The 21,642-nt window shown below is 40.1% G+C and overlaps 1 protein-coding gene across 6 annotated transcripts in view; it reads left to right on the forward strand.

Annotated features, from left to right (window-relative positions):
• Positions 1–21,642, forward strand: part of CHRM3 (cholinergic receptor muscarinic 3) — a 506,410-nt gene that overhangs the window by 265,087 nt on the left and 219,681 nt on the right. For 5 of the 6 annotated variants that reach the window (XM_047703265.1, XM_047703264.1, XM_047703263.1 and 2 more), the window contains one exon: positions 11,017–11,119. The exons of the other annotated variant lie outside the window; for it this stretch is intronic. The gene's annotated coding sequence lies outside the window, so the exon portion shown is untranslated. The remainder of the gene's footprint in view (positions 1–11,016; positions 11,120–21,642) is intronic. 6 annotated transcript variants of the gene reach the window in all.

Raw genomic sequence — 21,642 nt, forward strand, 5'->3', positions numbered from 1 at the left:
GATATGGAATCAGTGTTTTGTGTTGAATTGTCTCAAAATTCAGCAATGTGTGCAGACTCGAAGCACCTTTTTTTTTTTTTAAAGATTTTATTTATTTATTTGACAGAGAGAGAGATCACAAGTAGGCAGAGAGGCAGGCAGAGAGAGGAGGGGATGCAGGCTCCCCACTGAGCAGAGAGCCCGATGCAGGGCTCGATCCCAGGACCCCGGGATCATGACCTGAGCCGAAGGCAGAGGCTTTAACCCACTGAGCCACCCAGGCACCCTCGAAGCACCTAATTTTATTGGGAATTTACTACTACTTAGAAATGTTCTTCATTCATCATTTGAGGATATACTTTCCAAATTTCATTTGGCCTCCACTTCTTTGGTCCCTGGCTCCTGGTTCATATTCAGCATTGATTACAGGTCTCTTTCACATAGCGATCTCTATCCCATCAGCCTTCTACTCAACATGTTCAGTGAGTGACTCTGCTTTGCTCTCAGGATAAACCACAAATTCCTAATGACCAGCGTTCAAGGCTTTTCCTAGTCTGGCTCCAGCCTAATTTCCTTTAACTGAGCTCAATGTTATTCTGCCCTTGGTCCCACAGTATATCATCTTGATTCTTGATTCTTTGCCTTTGTTTTTATTGTCCCCCCCTTATCCTTGAGGCACTTCCCTCCTCTGTTATTTTATGAATTATACCCAGAATTTAAGATCTAGCTTATCTCCTAGAAAGCATTTCCTTCTTTTTCAGTTTATCTTTTATGGATCTACGGCTTTCCCACAGTGCTATAGGACTCACTCCCAATAACAATGAGCACCACGTTGGAGGAGGATGGATGGATGGATGGATGGACGGACCCACACCATACATGTATTATATGCGTGCATATGTAACTTTCTATCGTTATTCTGATGACATGATTATTTTTTTGCTCAAAAGACCATGTAAACTTCCCAAAGGCAAGGATAATGATTTACTTCTTTACATCCACAGAAATGTTAGATCCCTAGCGTATCATACTCTCTACCTGAGGTCCTTCAGAATAATTAAATACAGAACATCTTGGAAAAGAAAGAGATGTAAGACTTTTCTATTCTAAATTTTTTTCTGGGGGCGGCTGGGTGGTTCAATTGGTTAAGTGGCTGCCTTCAGCTCAGGTCATGATCCCAGGATCCTAGGATCGAGGGGCTCCCTGCTCGGCAGGGAACCTGCTTCTCCTTCTCCCTCTGCCGGTCTGCCTACTTGTGTTCTCTCTCTATTTCTCTGTCAAATAAATAAATAAAATCTTTAAAAAAGTAAAATAAGTTATTTTTTAAAAGATTTTATTTATTTATTTGACAGAGAGAGCGCACAAGTAGGCAGAGAGACAGGCAGAGAGAGTGAGGGGGAAGCAGGTTCCCTGCTGAGCAGAGAGCTTGATGTGGGGCTCAATCCCAGGACCCTGAGATCATGACCTGAGCCTAAGGTAGAGCCACCCAGGCGCCCCTAAAATGTTTTTCTGACCCTTGTTCTGTATAGTCATACTCTTCCCTTTGGAATTCTTTAAGCTCCTATTAATAAGGTGAAATGTTTTACAAGGAGTTTAAGTTAAAATTTAAAAAAACTGTGTCCACAGGAAAATTAGAGCCCCACAATAATGGGATTAAATCTTGTTTCTGTATAGCTTGCACTGTTAAACATCTTGGTGTTGTGTTGTTCTAGTTCAACATGAAGAACAGTTCCCAGTTCTTCCATAATGTGTTGGTTCTGGAAAACAGAACTCTAATTTATCACATCAGAGTGTGATTGCAGAAGTGTATGTTCTTTGTTGGTAATCAGTACGTGGTTTTGGGTTTGTGTGTTTTTGTTTTTGTTTTTGTTTTTTGGTCCATTCTTGCTCATTAGAAAAACAGTTTGGGGTGTTATTCACAGAAAGAACGGGTGGTTCTAGAGATAATAGGATCAAGAAGGAAATGCCATATTCCATTTTGTACAACACCAAGAAACTGAAAGGGACATTAATTTCTCTAAAGGGCATCCCTGCCTACATAGTTGAACACTGGCTTCTACATTGTTCATCAGTTTCTATGCTGACGGACTGCATTCTGAGCTTCGATCTCACTAGAAAGGCTAGGAGGCTTTGTCAGCGTGGAGCCTGTTAGTCTTGTGTTCATCGGGACGGGGCTCAGTGCTTGTGGACCCAAACCCCACTCATGTGACTTCAAGCCTGCCTCTCACTTTCCCTGAAGTTAGCAAGAATTCTGATGCCTTAAAAGGGAGAACTAGGATGAAAATAATGAAGTCCCACTTCCTTTCCCTTTGAAAAATTTTCATGACTGTCTCTTGGTGTTCACTGTGTTGAACTGGCTTCTTGGTTCTGTCCGTTTCTATCAGCCTGTTAAAGCAGACTTGACATTCAGCTCATGGAACCAAGTGGGTGTTTCTCTACACTTTGTTTATTCCTGAAAGAGCCTCTCTTCTGCAGGCCAGGTTTACTGAAATCCATTATCATTTAATAGAATGAACCAGACTCAGATTTAACCCATTTCCCCTCAGATTATTCAGGTCTTAACTTACATATGTGACACACGTTGTTTTGCATCTGAGAGCTGCCATTGACTAAAAAATAAAATGAGAAAAGCGAAGGACAGTCAAGAAAATATAAGACCCAGAAAGACTTCACCACACTATCTGGGGATGAGCATAGGGACAGGAGCAGCTTAAAACATACATGTCATACTAACTGATATATTAAAGATAATATCTTAGTGAAAGAAATGCAATCTGCCAGGTTTGAAAAACATTTCAGATAAAAAACTGCGGATTCATTCAAAAGTTGACAGAGGAGTATACTCACCCCATAGCTTCAATAAGTAGCAGCACACAGAAAGCTTGTGTCTTCTACGTGGCCCCTTTTTATCCGTGGACACTGGATTATTTTAAAACAGATGCAAGATGTGCATATTCCCCAATGCCCCTAAATTAATACCTTAATATTAAAAATTATTTTTTAAGATAAAATATTTAATCTTGAAGAGATCATCTCTGGTATTATAATAGAATTAAGAAGCCAGTTGTTTTATTTTAACCAATGATATTGAGGTATAATGTATATATGATAACAAGCACCATGTTAAGTGTATATTTGGATGAGGTTAAACAGATTCATCTGGGGCACCTGGGGTGCTCAGTCAGTTAAGCGTCTGACTCTCGATTTCAGCTCAGGTTATGATCTCAGGGTCCTGGGATCGAACCCCATGTTGTGCTCTGTGCTCAGTGCTCTCAGTCTGATATCCTCTCTCCCTTTCCTTCTGCCCCTCCCCGACTCTCTCTCTCTATGTCTAGCTCTAAAATAAATAAAATCGTTTTAAAATACCCCAGGGGCGCCAGGGTGGCACAGTGGGTTAATAGGCCTCTGCCTTCAGCTCGGGTCATGGTCTCGGGGTCCTGGGATGGAGCCCCACATCAGGCTCTCTGCTCGGCGGGGAGCCTGCTTCCCTCTCTCTCTCTGCCTGATGCTCTGCCTACTTGTGATCTCTCTCTGTGTGTCAGATAAATTGATAAAGTCTTTAAAAAAATAAAAATTAAAAAAAATTAAATACCCCAGATTTATCTACCATGTTGTTATCACTAAGTCAAGTCTTATAATACATTTCTATCACCGCACCAAGTTCCTTCATGGCCCTTCTTTTTCTGTCGCCTCTGGCAGTCACTATTAAGCTTTCTTACCCATTGATTAGATTTCATTTTTCTAGAGTTTTATAAGAATGGAACCCTCTGATCGACATTTTTGTGCCTGGCTTCTCTTGCTCAGCATAGTGTTTTTGAGGCTTCTATTTGGTATCGTGAATATTAGCAGTTCATCCCGTTTTGTTGCATTTTTTTCCATTTTGTTGCATTTTTAATCCCTGTCTGATATTATCTAGATTTGCTTCTCTATTCCAGCTGAGGGACATCTGCTTTTCCAGTGTGGTGTAACTGTGAATGAAGTTACTATGAACATTTATGTAAAAGTGTCTTTAAAAAAAAAGTGTCTGTATAGTTATTCCTGGGTGGTTCAGTTAAGCATCCGACTCTTGATTTTGGCTCAGGTCATGATCTCAGGGTCGTGGGCTCAACCCCCACGTGAAGCATGGAGTCTGCTTGGGAGTCTCTCTCTCCCTCATCCTCTGCCCCCACCTCCCCGAATTCTGCTCACGTGTTAATCTCTTTCTCTCTTAAGAAACCCTCTCTGTACAGATATATGTTTTTATCTCTCTTGGGAAAGGAACTAGGAGTATAATGGCTCAGCTATGTACGCAGTATATGTTTAACTACATAGTAAAGTGCAAACTGTTTTCTAAAGTGGTTGTACCATTTCACATTCCCCTCAGCCACGTATGGGAGTTAGAGCCTTTGCCAAGATGAATACAGTCATTCATTTTAACATCAGCCATTTTTACGGGTGTGGGATGACTTCTAATTGAGATTTTATTTTGCATTTTCTAATAACTCACCTTGTTGAGCGTCTTATTTGTAGGCTTCCTGGACTCCTCAAACTCTGATCATCGCTTTCTCAACTCAGGGAGGCAACCACCCTCTGCCCAGTTCCTCTGCCCACTTTCCAGAAATCTCTTCCATACAAAGAGCCCATGTGTTGGCTTCTCTTTGCTTATTGGTTTCCTGTCTCTCAGTCTTCACAGTCCTGCACTATCTGTTGTCTGGTTCCTGAAAACAGTTATTTATTTTGTACGTCTTCTAAGGTGCTTTTTGCGGGGGCTGTGGGGTACAGCTGATCAATGTAGGTTACACTCCATTCTTGTGACTCTGGCATGGCTGTAAAGAGTTGTTCAGGGAATTTTTTCTGTTCTGTTTTTTGTTTTGTTTTGTTTTGTTTTTAATTTTCTAGTTTTGTTTGTTTTTTTTTTAAGTTTATTAAGAGCCAAGCCCAGAGAATTCATGTCATATTATATGGGTGCGGGGAGACAACTTAATACCCTTAGGCTCACTCTCTGCTAGTAAGAGAATATGATGCCAAGAAAGAGAAGGGAAAGCATACTCCTTTGCTGAGCCTGAGGAATTCTGCCAAACAGGAATGACAGTGGAGGGAATGAAGGTGGAAATGAAGGAAATGAAGCTGCAGAGTGTATGCCTGCCAACTTTGTCTCTTGGCATTTTAGCCCAGAGAATGAGAGGTGTGTCAGTGAAAATGGGGTGTGCACGAGGACAGGAAGCTATGTCCTGGGCAGCCTCCTACAGCATCCCAGTGAGCCCAGCAGTTCAGCCCCCTAGGTCAGAGGGACGCCTGGAAACTTAGGTTCTTATGTGGCAGAGATAAGACCCTGAGAGAGCCAAACAAATTGTCCCTGGGACTTGGTGTGCCATCATGTAGCCAAGGGCGCTTCTGACCCGAGCACTGCAGGCCCAGGTTGAAGGGGCATCACAGCCACACCCCCCAGAAAAGGCTTCATTGTCAGCAGGAGGCTAGATGAGTTAAACAGAGATGTCTATCAACCAGAGCAGATCAAGAAAAGGCAGACGGCATACCTACCAGTGGTGAATTTAACTATAATGTCCGCCCAGTCAAGAGCACACAGATCGATAAGGAAACCTGCCCCGTAGTCAGAGCAGATAGAAAAAGTCATGTCTGGAGACAGACCTTTTTTTCTGTTCCTAAATTTATTGAAGGCACACCTCTTTCCACTATGCATCTCTCTCTCTGTCTGTCTTTCTCTCTCTCACACACACACACACACACACACAAACACACACATATTTTAGAATGAAAGAGAAGGTAAACAGAGGATTCTAACTTGTCCAAAGAAATAGAACAGTACCTGAATTCCACTTAATTTGTGTTTCTTTTTACGCACAAATGTGTTAAGTATAATGTGGGGGGAAGGGCAGGGACATGGTTTGTGAATTTCTAATGATTTGTAACATTTATAAACTAGGAAGCACCTTTGCCTTCCAAGAAGCTTCTCTATTTTCATCTCACTTCTAGAAAACAAGGGAGCAACAAATGCTAAGGTTTACCGCCTAAAACCAAGAATGAGACCAAGAGTGGACAGAGATGAACATGAGACCGTATGAGGCATATGATGCACGCTTGCTTGCTCACCTTTAGTCTTACATGAGGCTGAAGCAAGTGCGCAAGGACTTGTTTATGTTTCTTCAAATGCTGCTTCTTGCCTGGACAAAGACAAAATGACTTCCCAGAGATGGAGGAGACCTTGCTGGGGACATGGGTGACATCATAGAGCAGAAAATGAAGGAGTGGAAGAATTCCATAGCTGAGCTACTTTCTTGAGCTTTTTTTCCTAGAAAATGGGAATGCGGGTGTCGGGGGGTGGTTCCTGGGTGGCTCAGTTGGTTAAGTATTTGCCTTTGGCTCACATCATGATATCAGGGTCCTGGGATCAAGTCCTGCATCGGGCTTCCTGCCCAGCAGGGAGCCTGTTTCTCCCTCTGCCTGCCACTTCTGTTTTCTCTCTCTCTCTCTCTCTCTCTGTCTGTCTCTCACACAATAAATAAATCTTTTAAAAATAAAAAGAAAATGGGATGGAGGGACTGTGAGAAGGTGAAAGCTATAATATACAGTGGAAAAGACTTGGTCATAGCGCCATTTAAAATCATATACAGTTTAGGGGTACCTGGGTGGCTCAGTGGGTTAAAGCCTCTGCCTTCAGCTCGGGTCATGGTCTCAGGGTCCTGGGATCGAGCCCCGCATCAGGCTCTTTGCTCAGCGGGGAGCCTGCTTCCTCCTCTCTCTCCGCCTGCCTCTCTGCCTACTTGTGATCTCTCTCTCTCTGTGTCAAATAAATAAATAGATGTCTTAAAAAAAATCATATACAGTTTATTAAAAAAAATTTAAAAATTTTTAAAAATCATATACACTGACAATTATGTCAACAAATCGTAATCTTATCTAATTTTCCATGGACTGCCATAATATAAAAACAATTGATTTTCATCATTATGTTAAAATAGGTGTATTTTATCCTGGCATCATAGAAAGTGCATCTCCTTCCCTCTTCCTCCACTATCAAATGGTTAATGATGTAACAAAATAATATTATAGATGCTGGAAACCATTTAACCACATGAACACATACTCCGATGATATTGTGTTTGTGGGTCTGTATTTTAATTCAATGGGTACTTTAAATGAGTACAGTTTTAAATTATACGGTGAGAAGGGGATTAAGATTTCTTAAATGTGTTCATAGCTACTCTAGCCTAGCATGACTATTATCTTTTTTGTGGTCACTAGCTAGTACTTACTCACATATATATTTTGTTCCTACTTATAATCAGAACATACAATTTTATATACGGTGTTCTTTATCATTCTCCATATTGCCACTTATTTGTTACTTTAATGGTTACTTAATGTACTGTGGAGCTAATATAGCAACATTTTTTTAGATTCTCCCCTATTGGATATACAAATTGTTTCCATTATTCACTATAATGAATAAGGCTGCAGTGAACATTTTCCTAAGTATGCCATTTTCTAATTTTGAATTGTTACTTTGGATAATTTGTAAGATTACTAAATCCAAGGATATAAATATATTTAGGGACTCAATATGGATATAGGTGAGATTGGGGATTCAATGGGCTGTACACATCTATAGTACCACCAGAAATATACAAGTTTATCGGTTGTTTTCCCAAGAATCTCATCTACATTCATATTTTATGATTTATAATTTTAGTTAACATATTCTGCGTCACTTTTTTTTATTTATTTGTATTTCTTTCATTGCTATTTCGATTTTTAAAGTTTATGTATGGCTTTACATAAGCCTTATTATTAGTGAGGCTTAATCAAGGAAATCACTTAAATATCAGAAAAACACAGGTTCAAATTCCAACTTAGGCCCCTTCTTGTTGTCAATCAGCCTCTCAAAAAAGCCAGTTTCTTCATTTATGAAGAACTAATGACAGTGAGACCCACTTCATAAAGTTACTGAAATGATTTGGTGAATTAAGAGATGTCTCGTGTGTTAGCAGCACACAGGGAATGATTACTACTTATTCCCTTGCTCTCTGCCTCCCTCATCTCCTCTACCAATTCTCCTGCCCCTGACTTCTTCTTGTGCGGATTACCCACTCAATTCTCTTGGTACAGAGTTTCATAGAAGCTGCTTTGTCATTCCAGAGTCTACATCCTTGCGGGCTCATTGTTTTCTAGGGAACTGATCTCTGTCTTGCCAGGAAGTGCTGAATTCTATTGCAAAGCATTGAGCTCAGATCTGTCAGACCCCATGGGTTAACTAAGTTTTCACACAAACAAATGGGGGATACACTTGACACAGATGTCTTCCTATAGATTACTCCTTCTAGGATTCTGTGGATAGTCCAATTTCTCTATTAAATGTCTTCTCTCCAGGTTTCCTCCATTAGGTTTCTCAAAGATACTTTGATTTTTTTGCCACTTTCTTTTGGTTTTGAGAAACACTTTATCTTAATACTCTATCTGTTGCATCCCACCCAAGAATAAGCTTCCTTCTGTGGTAAAAAGCACAGTAGGTCAAGCAGTTGAAAGGCAAGACAATTGCTAGAAACTGCATTCTGGATGATGCCATCATTTGGATATTGTCTGACATACCTCCAGTGTCCATTTTCCAGGCATTACTGCTCAGTGGTAGCCTGGAATTGGTATCCACTTTGAGGGTCTTTGTAGCAGGAGCTGTCTTTCCAAGAAAATATTCTTCTTGAAAGCAAAAATAATTCCTAATACATTATCGGGTATGAGAAAGCCTGTTAACAAGCATATAATTTCTCGATCGGAAAAGCACTGAAAATATAAGTTGCTATCCTCTTCCATGAGGGCGAGGCATTTGGGGGGCTACCAGAAAATACTCCAGTCTCTCACCTTCCTGATGAGAAGTCGAACTGAGGAAGTCATAGTTTAAGTAGTTTCACTTCGGGATTTTATTGAAGAGAAAAGCAGGAGGCGGGAGAAGGAGAGGAATCGTTGTCTGCAGTCTCTTCCAGCCTCAGTAGCCATACTTCTTTCTCATCCTCTGGAAAATGCTACAGGCTCCTTTTGATTTTTTATTTCTTACATAAGCGTTTACTTTGTGTGCCACACACAAGGCGTCTTCACTTTGGCATTGCTACACCCGCTTTCTCCCCTTCTCCGTGCCCCCTCACCCCATTTTTGTCACAAGTGAGCGCTGACCTCTCTTCTTTCTGAGTGGATGCAACAATTTCAACTTCTTACCGACGTCAAAGCCCTTCATCCTCACAGGGCAGCAGCAAAGTTTGACGATTTCTACTGAGTCTTGACTATTTCTACTGCAAAATCCCACCAAGCCTGAGGGAGGCTCCTATAACAATTAAGTCCACAGAGGGAATTCAGGGATCCCAGCAGGGTTTAGGCAGAATGACCAGTGTTTCCACTGTGGCTGGGCAGCCCACGGGAGCCACCACTGCCTGCTATGGGCCATACAGAGACACGTAGCCTCGAACATATCCCAACTCACAGGTGAAGAAGTACGCACTTAGAAGCACAATCTGGTGTTTCTACCCACACTTGCATTCGTGAGGCTGGAAACGAAGGGTGATGCTAGAGACTGTGTCCTTGTGCCCAGAGCCCCCTCTGTCACATGCAGCGAGAAAGCTCCTGACATGAAACAGGACAGTGACTGGAATGACCGTATGATGTTCATCGTACCACATGCACTTGCTGACAAATCCTGACCTGGGGAGCCTCTCCTTGCAGCCAACGGAGGACTGGCCCACAACTTCAGCCTCAGTCTACATGACTGACTTTGTCCTTTGGGCAAACCCCTCAACCACGGTCTCCCCTCAACCATGGGTCCCACTGTCCTGCCTTACAGAGCGGTTGTGAAGCCAGAATGAGACAGGATTTTGGAACAGGGGTTACATTCTCTACACTTGTTGGGGTAGGTGTCTTTGTTAGTCCTGTCAGGCTGATTTATAGTAATTGAAATCCATAAAAAGATGTTCTGCCATTTGTTTGTGTATGTTCTATTTTCCTCACACTATTGTACGCCCATTAAGGCGGCTTTCGGAACATGCCATTCTCCCTTACAGCTTCCTGCATTTGAACAGGCTGCTTGAATATCCTTCTCCTCCCTTCCGCCCCCAAGTCCCTTTGTCGGTTTTCCACTTTCCCACTCAGCTTTCAAGACTCAGCTTAAAGACCCTCTGTACCATGGTCGGGCAAGTAATCAGAAGATCTCCATCTAATGTGGCCTCTTCCATTTGACTGGGCTCAGGCTTTTTGAAGGCAGTACCAAGTCTTACTCAGTTTCCAACCCAATACCTGGTTCATCTTATTCACTCAGTAAAGGCTGATCAAAATGATGCGTGAATGTCACGTACTTGTTGCCATAAAACAAATTGTATTAATTAGGTGAGTGACTCTTTGCTCATTTGCTATAAAACTTAGGAAGGAATTTCAACACTTAGCTTTTTAATACAAATATATATATGCATTATGTATACATATTAAGGGGGAAGGCTAATAAGGTACTCCCAATTATTAGAAGTTTCAGACTGAGGGCATGAGACCCTATGACAGAGACCGCCAGGTGTGATATTTGTGTGGACAGGTGGGTTCCACAAATTCATCGTTCCCCCAATAGCTGACATGACTCACTCATTCAGCAGGATGCCAACAGGTATTATAGAAGAAAAGAGTTTCTTGATGAATATCTGGAAAATGCTGGCATACATCTCTATTTATAGAATTTATCATTTAATTAAAATGCCATCTCTAGAGGAATAGAAGAAGGGTGATCAAAGGTACAAACTTCCTCAGAGTTCTCATCACCAGGAGAAAGAAATTATTTTTCTTTTCTTTTTTGCTTTGTTTTTAAGATATCTGTATGAGATGATGATTGCTAACTAAACTCAGAGCAGTAATCATTTCACAACATATGTTGTGATGTACGTTGTGTTATATCTTGATAAAACGGGGAAAAAATAAATAAAATGCTCTCTCACAGTTTAGTGATCCAAGTAACCTCCTTCATGTTTTGTTTTGATTTAGGTTAATTTTCCCCTTCTTTATTTGTTTGATCTTCAGCTTTCTTGGGGACATGGCCCCTGTTTTCTTCCTGCAAGAAAAATTCAGCGCACAGCAGAGTCCTTAGTCAATTGGATTGCTTTGAGGATCCTACCTGGATTAGGTAATGTAAACTTTCCACAGATGCTTCCCCGTTGTTTTGAATCCTATTTATGATGCAACAGGAACCGTTCCTGTCATTCTGGTTCTTCACTGAGATTGCAGTATGTCCTGAGGAGTAAAATTTTTGTGTCAGAGATGACCTTTGTCTTTTCCGCTTAGAAGTATATGTTTATAGCATGACTTTCCATCCTCCTAAAGACCCCTTTATCTTCTTTCTTATGTGATACATAGTAAGCATAATCTCATTCCAGGAAAGAGGGGAAATTCTATGCTCATGGGATTCTGAAAATAATAAGAGTTATCTACAATTTCATGGAAATCAAGTATTTGAGATATGACAGATCCTCTGGTATGTTTATGATTATAATATCTATAGTTCAAGAGTCACAGAAAGGTATAAACGTCTTTTCTTTTTTTTTCTTTTTTTTTTCCTAAAAATTAGTCCAGGCTTAGACAAAACTGAATGCTAAATTATGAACTAAATAACTACATGTGTGAATAAATAAGTGATCCTTTCATCTCTGAGGTTTGACAATTACTCCCTTGGTGTATCACGATATAAATATGATTTAAGAAACAAAGTATAGAGTATTTGACAATTTCATTATATAATGAATTCTCCTGAAGGAAATGTTCTAAAATTCAATTCTTACAGGATATGAGCCCTGTAACTCTTGATGTGATCCGATTCAGACTATTTGGATAACTAATGCGTGTGCATGTGTGTGTGCACGTGTGTGTGTGTATGGTGTTACCACTAAAGGATCCTTGATTACAAGATTCATTGCGTTCTTGTATTCAACTTTATTTTAAAATATTATTAGGAATATGGTAGGCTTTGTTGAGATACTGACATAAATTTTTTATAACTCCTATCTATGTAAATTATATTTTCAAAATTAAAACTCTGTAACTCCCCTGCCTCCCCCCAAAAAAGTGCTGGAAACCACATTTGGGAAGCAGCACAGACTTGAGAGTTAATCAGATATGAGGACTTAGCTTTACTACTTAACCCACTACCTTGTGAAAAATTTTTTATGTTGCTTTACAAAGAGTGTTATAACTCGACTTGGAAGGGAGGGAGGAGGGAAGGAGGATTACAGTGTATCAAGTACACCAGGTCACCTTTATTCATAATGAAGGGTCAGGTAATTAATTATTATGTTTCCAAGAGTCTCCAAAGAATTTCACTCCTATTATTCTGTGAACGTCTGAAATCCATAACTAGAGTTTAACTCCCTGATTTAAACAGAATTTGCAACTGGTCACCTACATGTCAGATCCTTTTCAGGTTGTTTCTTTTTGTTGGGTTTTGTGACCTACACAAAATAGACATATATATGTTTTTCAAAATTACCAAGTCAAAAAACCAGGAGAGTTCACATAAAAATCTGGGTCCCCAGTCTCCTCTTTCTCTGTCACTGGCACTGCAATTAAACCACTTACTCTTTAAGAAATCTGGTTGCCATAGAAGAGAACATTCCCTCTACTTAACCTCTCCACATCTACCCCATCAAGTTGTTCAAGTTTAGCCCAGACTCGGTGGTTCTCAGCCCTCAGGGTGAGAAGATGCAGGTGCCCAGGTTGTACCCAGAAAATTAAGTCCAAATCTCAGAGTGGAGCTGGAGCTTTGGAATTTTTAAAAAGCTCTTCAAATGACTTACAGGTGCAGCTGGGGTTTTAAACCACTGCTCGGAAATCTCCATTCATCTCTATGTTAGTTTTCACGCACACCCCGTCCCCCCAGGTACACGTGGCATCCATCACTTCCTTGTCTCATCAGTGTGCAGCAATGGTCCCAAAATCACCTTCTCGCTCTGTTCTGGTCCCCCATTCAATCCGTTCTCCACCCAACAGCCAGCGTGATTGTTTATAAATAGGAAAGTGTCTGGTCAGTTCTGCTTACACCTCTTCAGTAATAATAACAGTAATGAAGGAAACTGCTAATGATCATTTACGTTTCGGTGGGATGAAGACCAAGTTCAGGCTTTGTTGAATTTTAGGAGCAAATGGAACAAAGTGCCTAGAAGGTGTAGCTGAAGATACCGAGGCAATTTTCCTCCATCCGTGCATCGGTTCTCGGCCTAATCTTCTGCTTGCCTGCCCCTCCAGGCAGTGACTCCGAGGCTAAAAATGTTATTGAGGTCTCCCACCAATTGGCAATTAAGCATTCCTGGTATCTTGTTACAATCAGGAGCAAAGAGATTTCGTAATTTGTCAGTGACACTATTATAAGATTAATTTTATGGCACACCCATTGTAGTTTATTAAATGTCCCTCCATCGTGGTAAATTTTAGGCAGAATAACAGGATTGGGGCATGTGTTTGTTAGGTGGGGAGGTGATGGTTATAGCTGGGATCATTTCATCTGTGGCTCAGATATACAGGCCTTTGTTTTTACTGATAAATAAGATAAATCCAGTATTTATCTGAGCTGCACCAGAGATCTTAATGCACTCATGGTGACTATCCAGTGACTTTATAAACCACTGTTTCAGCCACTGAAATCTTTCCTTTAGATTCTAAACACCTATCCCTGTAGATGTTGCCCTTCCCATTGGAAGGGACAGAGATAAGTTGAAATCAAAATGCTTTCGTCAAAAAGGACACCCTTTGAAGGATAGCGATGCTATTGTAATCAGAATTTTAAAAGAAATCAATAAATGTAAGGTGCTTTGCTGCAGAGTGGAAACTTGGATCCGTGTCAGCGCCCCTTGTACACGGCGTAACCAACTTTTATTTCATGCTTTTGTCTTCCACATAGAACCTTGGGCATTTCACCATTTACATTATTAAAAAGCTCAAGAAGCTGCATGCGTTAAGAACATAATAAAAATGTGCACTTGACATTCAGGTAATGGAGACCAGTGGTGAGGTTATCAATGTAGCTACCTTCTTTACCCTAAATTATTTTCATCCATGAAGCTAAAGTGCATTTGGGGAACTAATTTAACCAAATAGCATGCCTGCGCAGTACTATCTTTCTCCGAAAGTTCTGTTTGGTGGCGGGGGGAGAAGGAGGACAAAATACACGGAGAGAGACAAACACACAGACACTGAGTGTCCTTAGAGACCCAAGACAGGACAGTGCTTAGGAGATGCCCCTGCATTTCCTTTTGTCCTCAAGGTGGATTGGTCTTGTGTAGAATTCTCTCTGGCGAATAGAGCTTTAATAAGGCCACAGATTCTTTTCATGCTGTTTTAGGAATTTATTTGAAAGGATTCAGGCAGCGATGCCCCTTATGTTTTAGAGTTTTACATTAGTGCAGGCAAAGCTTTTCAAATAATATAAAGCCATTTTTTTTCGAATTCCTTACATCTCCGAGTCTCTGGGTTCTGGACAGAGGAAGATTAAAATCTCTATAAAATCTACCATATTGCCACCACATGAAACAGCTATTGAGAGAGAAATTAATAGTACCTGAAATGAACCTTGGGTTAAGCGTAGTTCACTTTCTATTTTCTATGACTTTTTTTCATTTGCCTTGATGTCTCTTTAATCAGAGTTTCCCTAAAACTGACCTACAGTTGGTCCAGATTAACTTTAAAAATTGAATATGAAAGATAAATATATCCTGTGTTTGTTATAGGTCAGACACACTATGGTGCTTGATAATACCAAGTTCATTATCAATATTTGTCTTATTTTGTTTTAATATATCAAGTGGCTCCAAAAATACACTTTTGTCACAGATATTTACTAGTATATCTGACTTTTTCTTATTCATCTCATTCCCCTAGCACTTCATGCTGACTCTTGAGAGTGAGTATTTTAGAACAAAACATACAGTCTTCCAGTACCCTCCATGTTTGGACTCCACATTAGATGTTAGTAAATATTTGTGGAATTTGTGGAATGAATAATTCCAATGCATTTTACTTTTAGACACAAGCTAGGAAGTGACTTGGCCAGTGAACTACACAAATGAAATAATGAGCAATGAAAATGGTAATTCATCAGATCAGAGACTGTATCTGATGTGCTCTGCCGAAGCAGAGAGATGGGCATCATTTTTAAAGGATTTGGACAAAGTCAAAGGGCCAGGAAAGCTCGTATTTTGTTAGCAGCTCATCCTGATGTTATTAAAGCAATGGCTGGTTACTTCCTTCTTCTTTGCCAATATTTTCGTCCTTAATTTTTTCCCTGCCATGTTGAGATGTTCTAGTCTAAAAACTCCTATCGGAAGTGACTTATCTTTTGAACCTTTGCTAGAGTCATATGGACAAACCTGAAAAGGTGGAGTGACTATAAATATAAACTACAGAGTGGCTATAAATACTAGTCTGGTAAAGAAAGAGTCGTACTAGTGAACAGCTGAAGAGCTTCTGATGTATCCAAGTAGATGGTCCGAATGGATATGATGTCTGCACAATTCTAGAAGTCCTTGATACATGAAGTTATTTTTCTCACTAGTTCTGAAACTTCACTTTGAAACTAGATTGCGTTTGTCATGTAACAACACACAGTGTTGTTATATACAGGGAACTCCTGGTTGACTCATTTGGAGGGCCCTGCAAATCTTGATCTTGGTTGTGAGTTCCAGCCCCAGGTTGGGTATAAAGATGACTTAAAAAATAAAATCTTAGGAAAAGGGGCGGGGAGATTAACTCAAAAACCAAAGGTTGAATATAATAATAATTAAAAGATATTCTGGAAGATATATTTGTATTATAAAGAGAACAGATAAACAGATATAGATAGATATTAGTCCTGGTTTGTTTTAAAGTAGCATAAACCTCTTTAATTCTCTCCACAGGAGTTTTTAATAACAATTGCGTAAAAATGCGATCTGCTTGAATGTTACTAATTTGTTTTCTTGAAAAACACAGAATGAGATTTTTCTCAGTTAATTTTTTTTGGGGGGGAGGATTCTAGTTGAAGCGTCACACATTTAACATGCAGGAAGAATGATGAGTAATAAAATACTAATAGGACCAATTGTTGCCTTAGCTTCCAGCATTTCCTCTGTGCGTAGAAGGATTTACAACCAGGCATGGGCTAAATAAACATTTGCATAAAAAGGTGATAAGAACATGAATAAAAATGTAAATTTCTCTGATTAGAATTTTTTTTAATTGGAATGAAAAGAATTGTAAAATAGCAGGGCTTATAAATTAGATTTTTGATAATGCTGCGGGTTACAAAACATAAAATCGGTCCCCAAATGTAAAATTATTTTGTATTTGGAATGTCCTATAAGTTGCACTATGTCTTCCTAGAACGTATGTTTCCTCTTTTGGAGGGATCTTAAAACTGGGACATTTATGGCTACATGCTTTGTGTGAGACATCCATAGGCACTGAGGCTGTGATAGAGAATAAAACAAAAAGCTGTGCCTTTTTGGATGTCATGTCACAGTAGGAGAGAGAAAGTACAGAGATACACATCAAATGTTGAGGGTCAGGGAGATCAGACTTAGTAAGGGTATTAGAGCAACGGAGAATCTTGGTGGGAAAGGGGTGTGGTAGAGCATTCTTTTAAAGAGATTGTTCAAAAAGTCCTTTTTAGTAATGTCACATTGGAAGAGAGACCAGAAGAAGGGCAAGGGACCAGCATCAGCAAAGGCCCTGAGGTAGGAGCGTGCTGTAAGTGTTGAAGAGCACGGCAGGGAGGAGTCAGGAGCCTGGGCTAGAGAGTAGGAAAACCATGAGAAAACGGAATCAAATCCGAAATTGGTGGACAAGGAGCAGATCATGCAAGGCCAAGTAGACTACTGTAGGACCTTGAATTCTAGACAAACTGACCTGGGAAGCCTTTGAAAGACATAATCTAAGGATTTTATAGAAGGATCATTCTGACTTTTCTGTGAAGAATAGACGGGGGAAGGGGTGACATCTATCGATAATTTACGGAGATGTGAGGTGTAGACCAGAATATGTCTCTTTCTTTGGGAAGGTCTCTGTGAGACCAGCTAAGAGTCTAAGGGGCTTATTATTACAAGAACAGGGAGAACGGTTGTTAAGTATGCAAGGATCTGTTTCGGCGTCATTCATAGAGTAGGATATGGGGTAGGAGGGCCAAGTTTGTGGAAGGGGGGGTCTTGAGTTAGGGTTTGAATGCAAAAAATATGAGGTACTTAGATGAACTCCTAGTGGAATATTTGGGAGGGGCATCAGGGAGTTGTCTGGTTGGAGAAGATTTGAGGTTCTTTTCTATTGTTATGTGTCGATTCAAGCCCAAAAGTATGTAACGTGACGGAGACAAGAACCCTAGGGATGTTGATGCTGCTAAGCATGGTTGTGGAACATATTCAAGGGGTCAGCTCACCCTCGGAGGGAGAGAAGGTGCTGGTGGGTGGAGTTCTCTTTTTCTTCGGTTCTCTTTTCCTTTTTGCCCTAACATCCAGAATGCCATGGATTCGCATTCCAACTGGTCTCTCCAACTTAATGTGAGCACCAGTTTTTGGACATATAATACTTGAAATTCCTAAGTTGATCCCAATGAGACAAAATAATCACCAAAAGAAGGGGCTGTATTAACATAAATTGAGCATATTTCATGCAAAAGTACTTTCTCATCTTAAGAAAAAAAGGTTACTTAAAAATAGGACTGTTTTTCTAAAAAAATTACCCCTTATATGGAAATTCACAATAAATTATTTTCTCTCTGCTTTGGGAAAGGATCACCATTTAAAAGAGTTGCATATGGTTGTTTGTGTTAGTATTCTTAAAAATTCATAATGTTTGTGTGACATGTAGTGACTGGTAATTTTTAAATATATATTTATCTCTAATTCATCTGCTTGTAACAAAATACCTAAACACACACACACACACACACACGTACAATATATGTAATCCATGAATTATCTCTAATTCATCTCCTTGTAACAAAATACCTAGGCATACACACACACAGAGTAATACAAGAGAAAGGAATCCGAAGATTTGATGAGAAGCTATCAAGTACCCAATGTTGAATTAATTACATTGTTTGGACACTAGCTAAGACTAGCAGAAAGCAGAAACCTTTGCTTAGAGAGTGGGCTCTACATGAGACGAAAGGAGCTCAAGAACCAGCATCACTCAGGAAAATTTGCCAGGCTAGGGTAGGAGTTGTTAAGGACTGAGGCCTTGCTGCTCAGCTAGAGGAAGCCACTCAGGGGTCGGAGAAGCCATGAGATAGTCCCGATCTGGTAAGGAGTCATTCAGGGTGGCAAATTGGGAGCTGGGCAGGGAGGGTCTTGAAGTGCTGACTCAAGATCTTCAGGAAGCAGTTGGATTTCATTTGAAACCTGTAGGAAGAGCTCATCAGGCTTGTGAAGAGACACATTGGTAAATGTGATTAAAAACTTTCAAAGAGTAATTTTTCTTAAATGTGGTGGATATGCCTTGCCTTTGCTCAAAGAATTTTACCTTCCTCAACATGTTTTTAGATAAGTTTCCTGACTCCTACCAAAAAAAAGAAAGAAAAAGAAAATATTTTAAAGGTCAGAGGCTACAAGCTTTTCATCCTTTAGCCAAGAGACATAGATAATATAGTCCATGTATTAGGTTTAATTTAAATAAAATGTCAGCTGGAGGGAATAACTACTAAGCAATTATCTGAAGATAGATTAGAGTGACATTACGCTGTGTCCCTCATGTCCACCTGGGGATCTCATCATATAGTAATTCATCCATTTCAAGCTTTATATATTGTTCCTAGGGAGAATATGGTCAATCATAATTTTAAATGGTCTCTAAATGTTTTATGTTGTATTTGCCTTTTCTGTTCAGTCGTGCTGACATCTCCTAATTTGGGTGTGCATAGGACTAGTGGATTGCATGGTTCTCTCCATATTTTGTTGTGAAGTAGAATGTCCACTTTTAGACTCAGGGCTTACAGCTCCCCAAGGCACATCATCTGAGGATTTTCCCCCAAGACCAAGTGTCTAGAAAGATCAGTTGTGAAATAATAAAATCAAAGTGTACTTATTTCAATGTTTTGACAGGGATCCTGAAGCAAGAGACCTTAGGGGATGAAAATATCTCAGAGTGAATTAGCAAATTCAGATGTCATCAGTATCTTATGTCCGTTCCCCCTAGGCTTGTTTCCTGGAATCTGTTCCAGGTTCTTCCTCTTGAGTCTGAAAGGTGGTCTCTCTCTTAGGCATCTTGAGCAAAACAAATACGTCTTTGAGATAAGTGTTCAGAGACTGGAATCAGTCAGGCAAGGAAAAAACAATGGGGCGTCTGTCTTTTGAAGAAACCTTTGTTGGTACCGTTTGGTACCGTTTGTTGTCCAGAACATTCTGCATATGCTCAGGCCACATGACTCAATAGGGGGCAGTATGGAGTTTAAGAGAATTAAAGTTACAGAATCAACACTCTGGAATTTAAACTCTAGTTAGAGATGATTTTAAAAATACCTCAAAGTAATAATAATTCCAAACAATTAAAGGCCTGTGGTTGGTTATAATTTTGAAAGACAAAATAAGACAAAAAGAGACAGAATAAGAACTAGCAGTTTAGGTGAGCTAAGAACTCTCATGCCTCCCTGTTTGGCAGTGTTGCTGGCTCTTTTCAAAAATAGCGAGCTAATCCCGCTGTTATGCTCAATACTGATGAGACCCTAATGAGTACATTGGTTCCATTACTCAGGAGGAGCATGGAGAATTTGAAAAGGATTTAGAGGGTAATCACAAAGGTGAGTAACGGAACAAAAAGCAGGAACAGTTAAGAAAACCAAAGCGCTTCTCAAGAAGAACTTTGATTATGTTTTTAACTCAAGAACAGCTCCATAAGAGGAGATGGTGGTCCTGTCTGTGTTCTTCCTGCAGGACTAAGCAGACATCAACTAGGCATGAAGGCTTTGATGCTGCAGGACGAAAAATTGTTTCTTGACCGTGAAACTGGGAAATAGCAGGCGTGGGAGCTAAGAGATTGTAAAGTTTAATTGTTCAAAGAATTGGGGTATAGAGAAGATATGTTTTCATGCATTTGTTTCGGTTTCCGTAAGTCCTGTCCTCAGATGGACTCCTTAGTCTTTTCTAACCATTTCTGTGCATTTCTTCATTGCTCTGGAGAAACACATCTCAGTGAATTTAGGAGTAGAAATCTGATCATCAGAGGGCATACAGCATTTGTATTGCTGCTGTGTGTTCATGCACATTTCTGTTTGCCCCATGTTTTCTTCACACAGGTTTCTAAAAAAGGTATTGTGGGAGGCGCCTGGATGGCTTAGTTGTTAAGCATCTGCCTTAGGCTCAGGTCATGATCCCAGAATCCTGGATGCAGCCTTGCTAGGTGGGGAGCCTGCTTCTCCGTCTGCCTCTGCTGCTCCCCCTGCTTGTACGTGCTCTCTCTGTTTCACTCGCACTCTATGTCAAGTAAATAAAAAATCTTGAAGAAAAAGAAAACTATTGTGATTGGTATCTTCAGCTATCTACACCATCATGGTCCAATAGTTCAAAACAGAGGCCGCTTCCTTTTTTGTTCACAAGGTTACAATAATGTTCGAGAGCACCGTGGATTGAATTGCATGCTCCCAAATTTATATGTTGAAGCCTTAACCTCCAGTGCAATTTTACTTGGAGATAGGGCTTTTAGGAGGTAATGAAGGTCACATGAGTGCATAAGGATGGGTCCTAATCCCCTAGGATTAGTGGCCTTGTAAAAAAAAAAAAAAATCATACAACATAGCTCTAGCCTCCTAATCCCCCCACCAAGAATCAAATCCTTCAGAACTTTCATCTTGGACTTCCCTAAGCTCCAGAACTGTGAGCTGTCTGTATTTCTGAGCCACCCAGTTGGTAGCATTTGGTTATGATAACGTGAGTAGACTAATAAGAGGAAAGTTTGCTTCTTGACTCTCATCTCATTTGTCTCAAGCTGGCTTTAATTGGCAGAAACCTTAGAAAATTAGAGAAGACTTTCCTCATAAGTTTTGGTGTAGAGATGGAGGGCTGGGGGAGTTGTGGTAGTGGGGATAAGAGCAGGACGGTAGGATAAGAAAGGCTCGAGGCATGCCCACCTTGGACCCTTTCTCATTAGAGTGAAAACAGACTTGGGTTATGCCATATGTGGGAAGCATCAGAACACTCTCTAAATCAGACCTGTTTAATGCTTTAATAAACAGATCAGGAGATAAACCCACAGGGTTTCCTTTGATTTCACACATAGTGGGGATTATTTTTCCAATATTAATAAAAGATGGACTAGCCTGTGGCCAATCCATAAATGACAGGAAGCCACGTTACAGAAAGATGATTTTCAGTTCCTTTTCACACAGCGGTCATTTATATATTAGAGACTGCGTATTAGGAATGCAGTGAGTTTTACACTATTTGTATGGTAAACAAGTTTTAGGTCTTTAGGTATCTGTGAAGTTTAAGGGAATTAAGAACAAAAGTCAAAATATAATGAACAAGAATTACCTATCAAAAGCAATTACGACTGAGGTTGTCAGTCGAAGACTTTGATCTGATTTCTACTCCCAGTACAACAGGAACTCAGCCAAGAAAGGCACTGTTATGAATTACTTGAAGAAGATAACTCGAAGATAGGGAACTTTGGCATATTTTCTTCTCGGACATCACCCCG

This window comes from Lutra lutra, chromosome 14 (assembly GCF_902655055.1).
Source record: "Lutra lutra chromosome 14, mLutLut1.2, whole genome shotgun sequence".
NCBI lineage: Eukaryota > Metazoa > Chordata > Mammalia > Carnivora > Mustelidae > Lutra > Lutra lutra.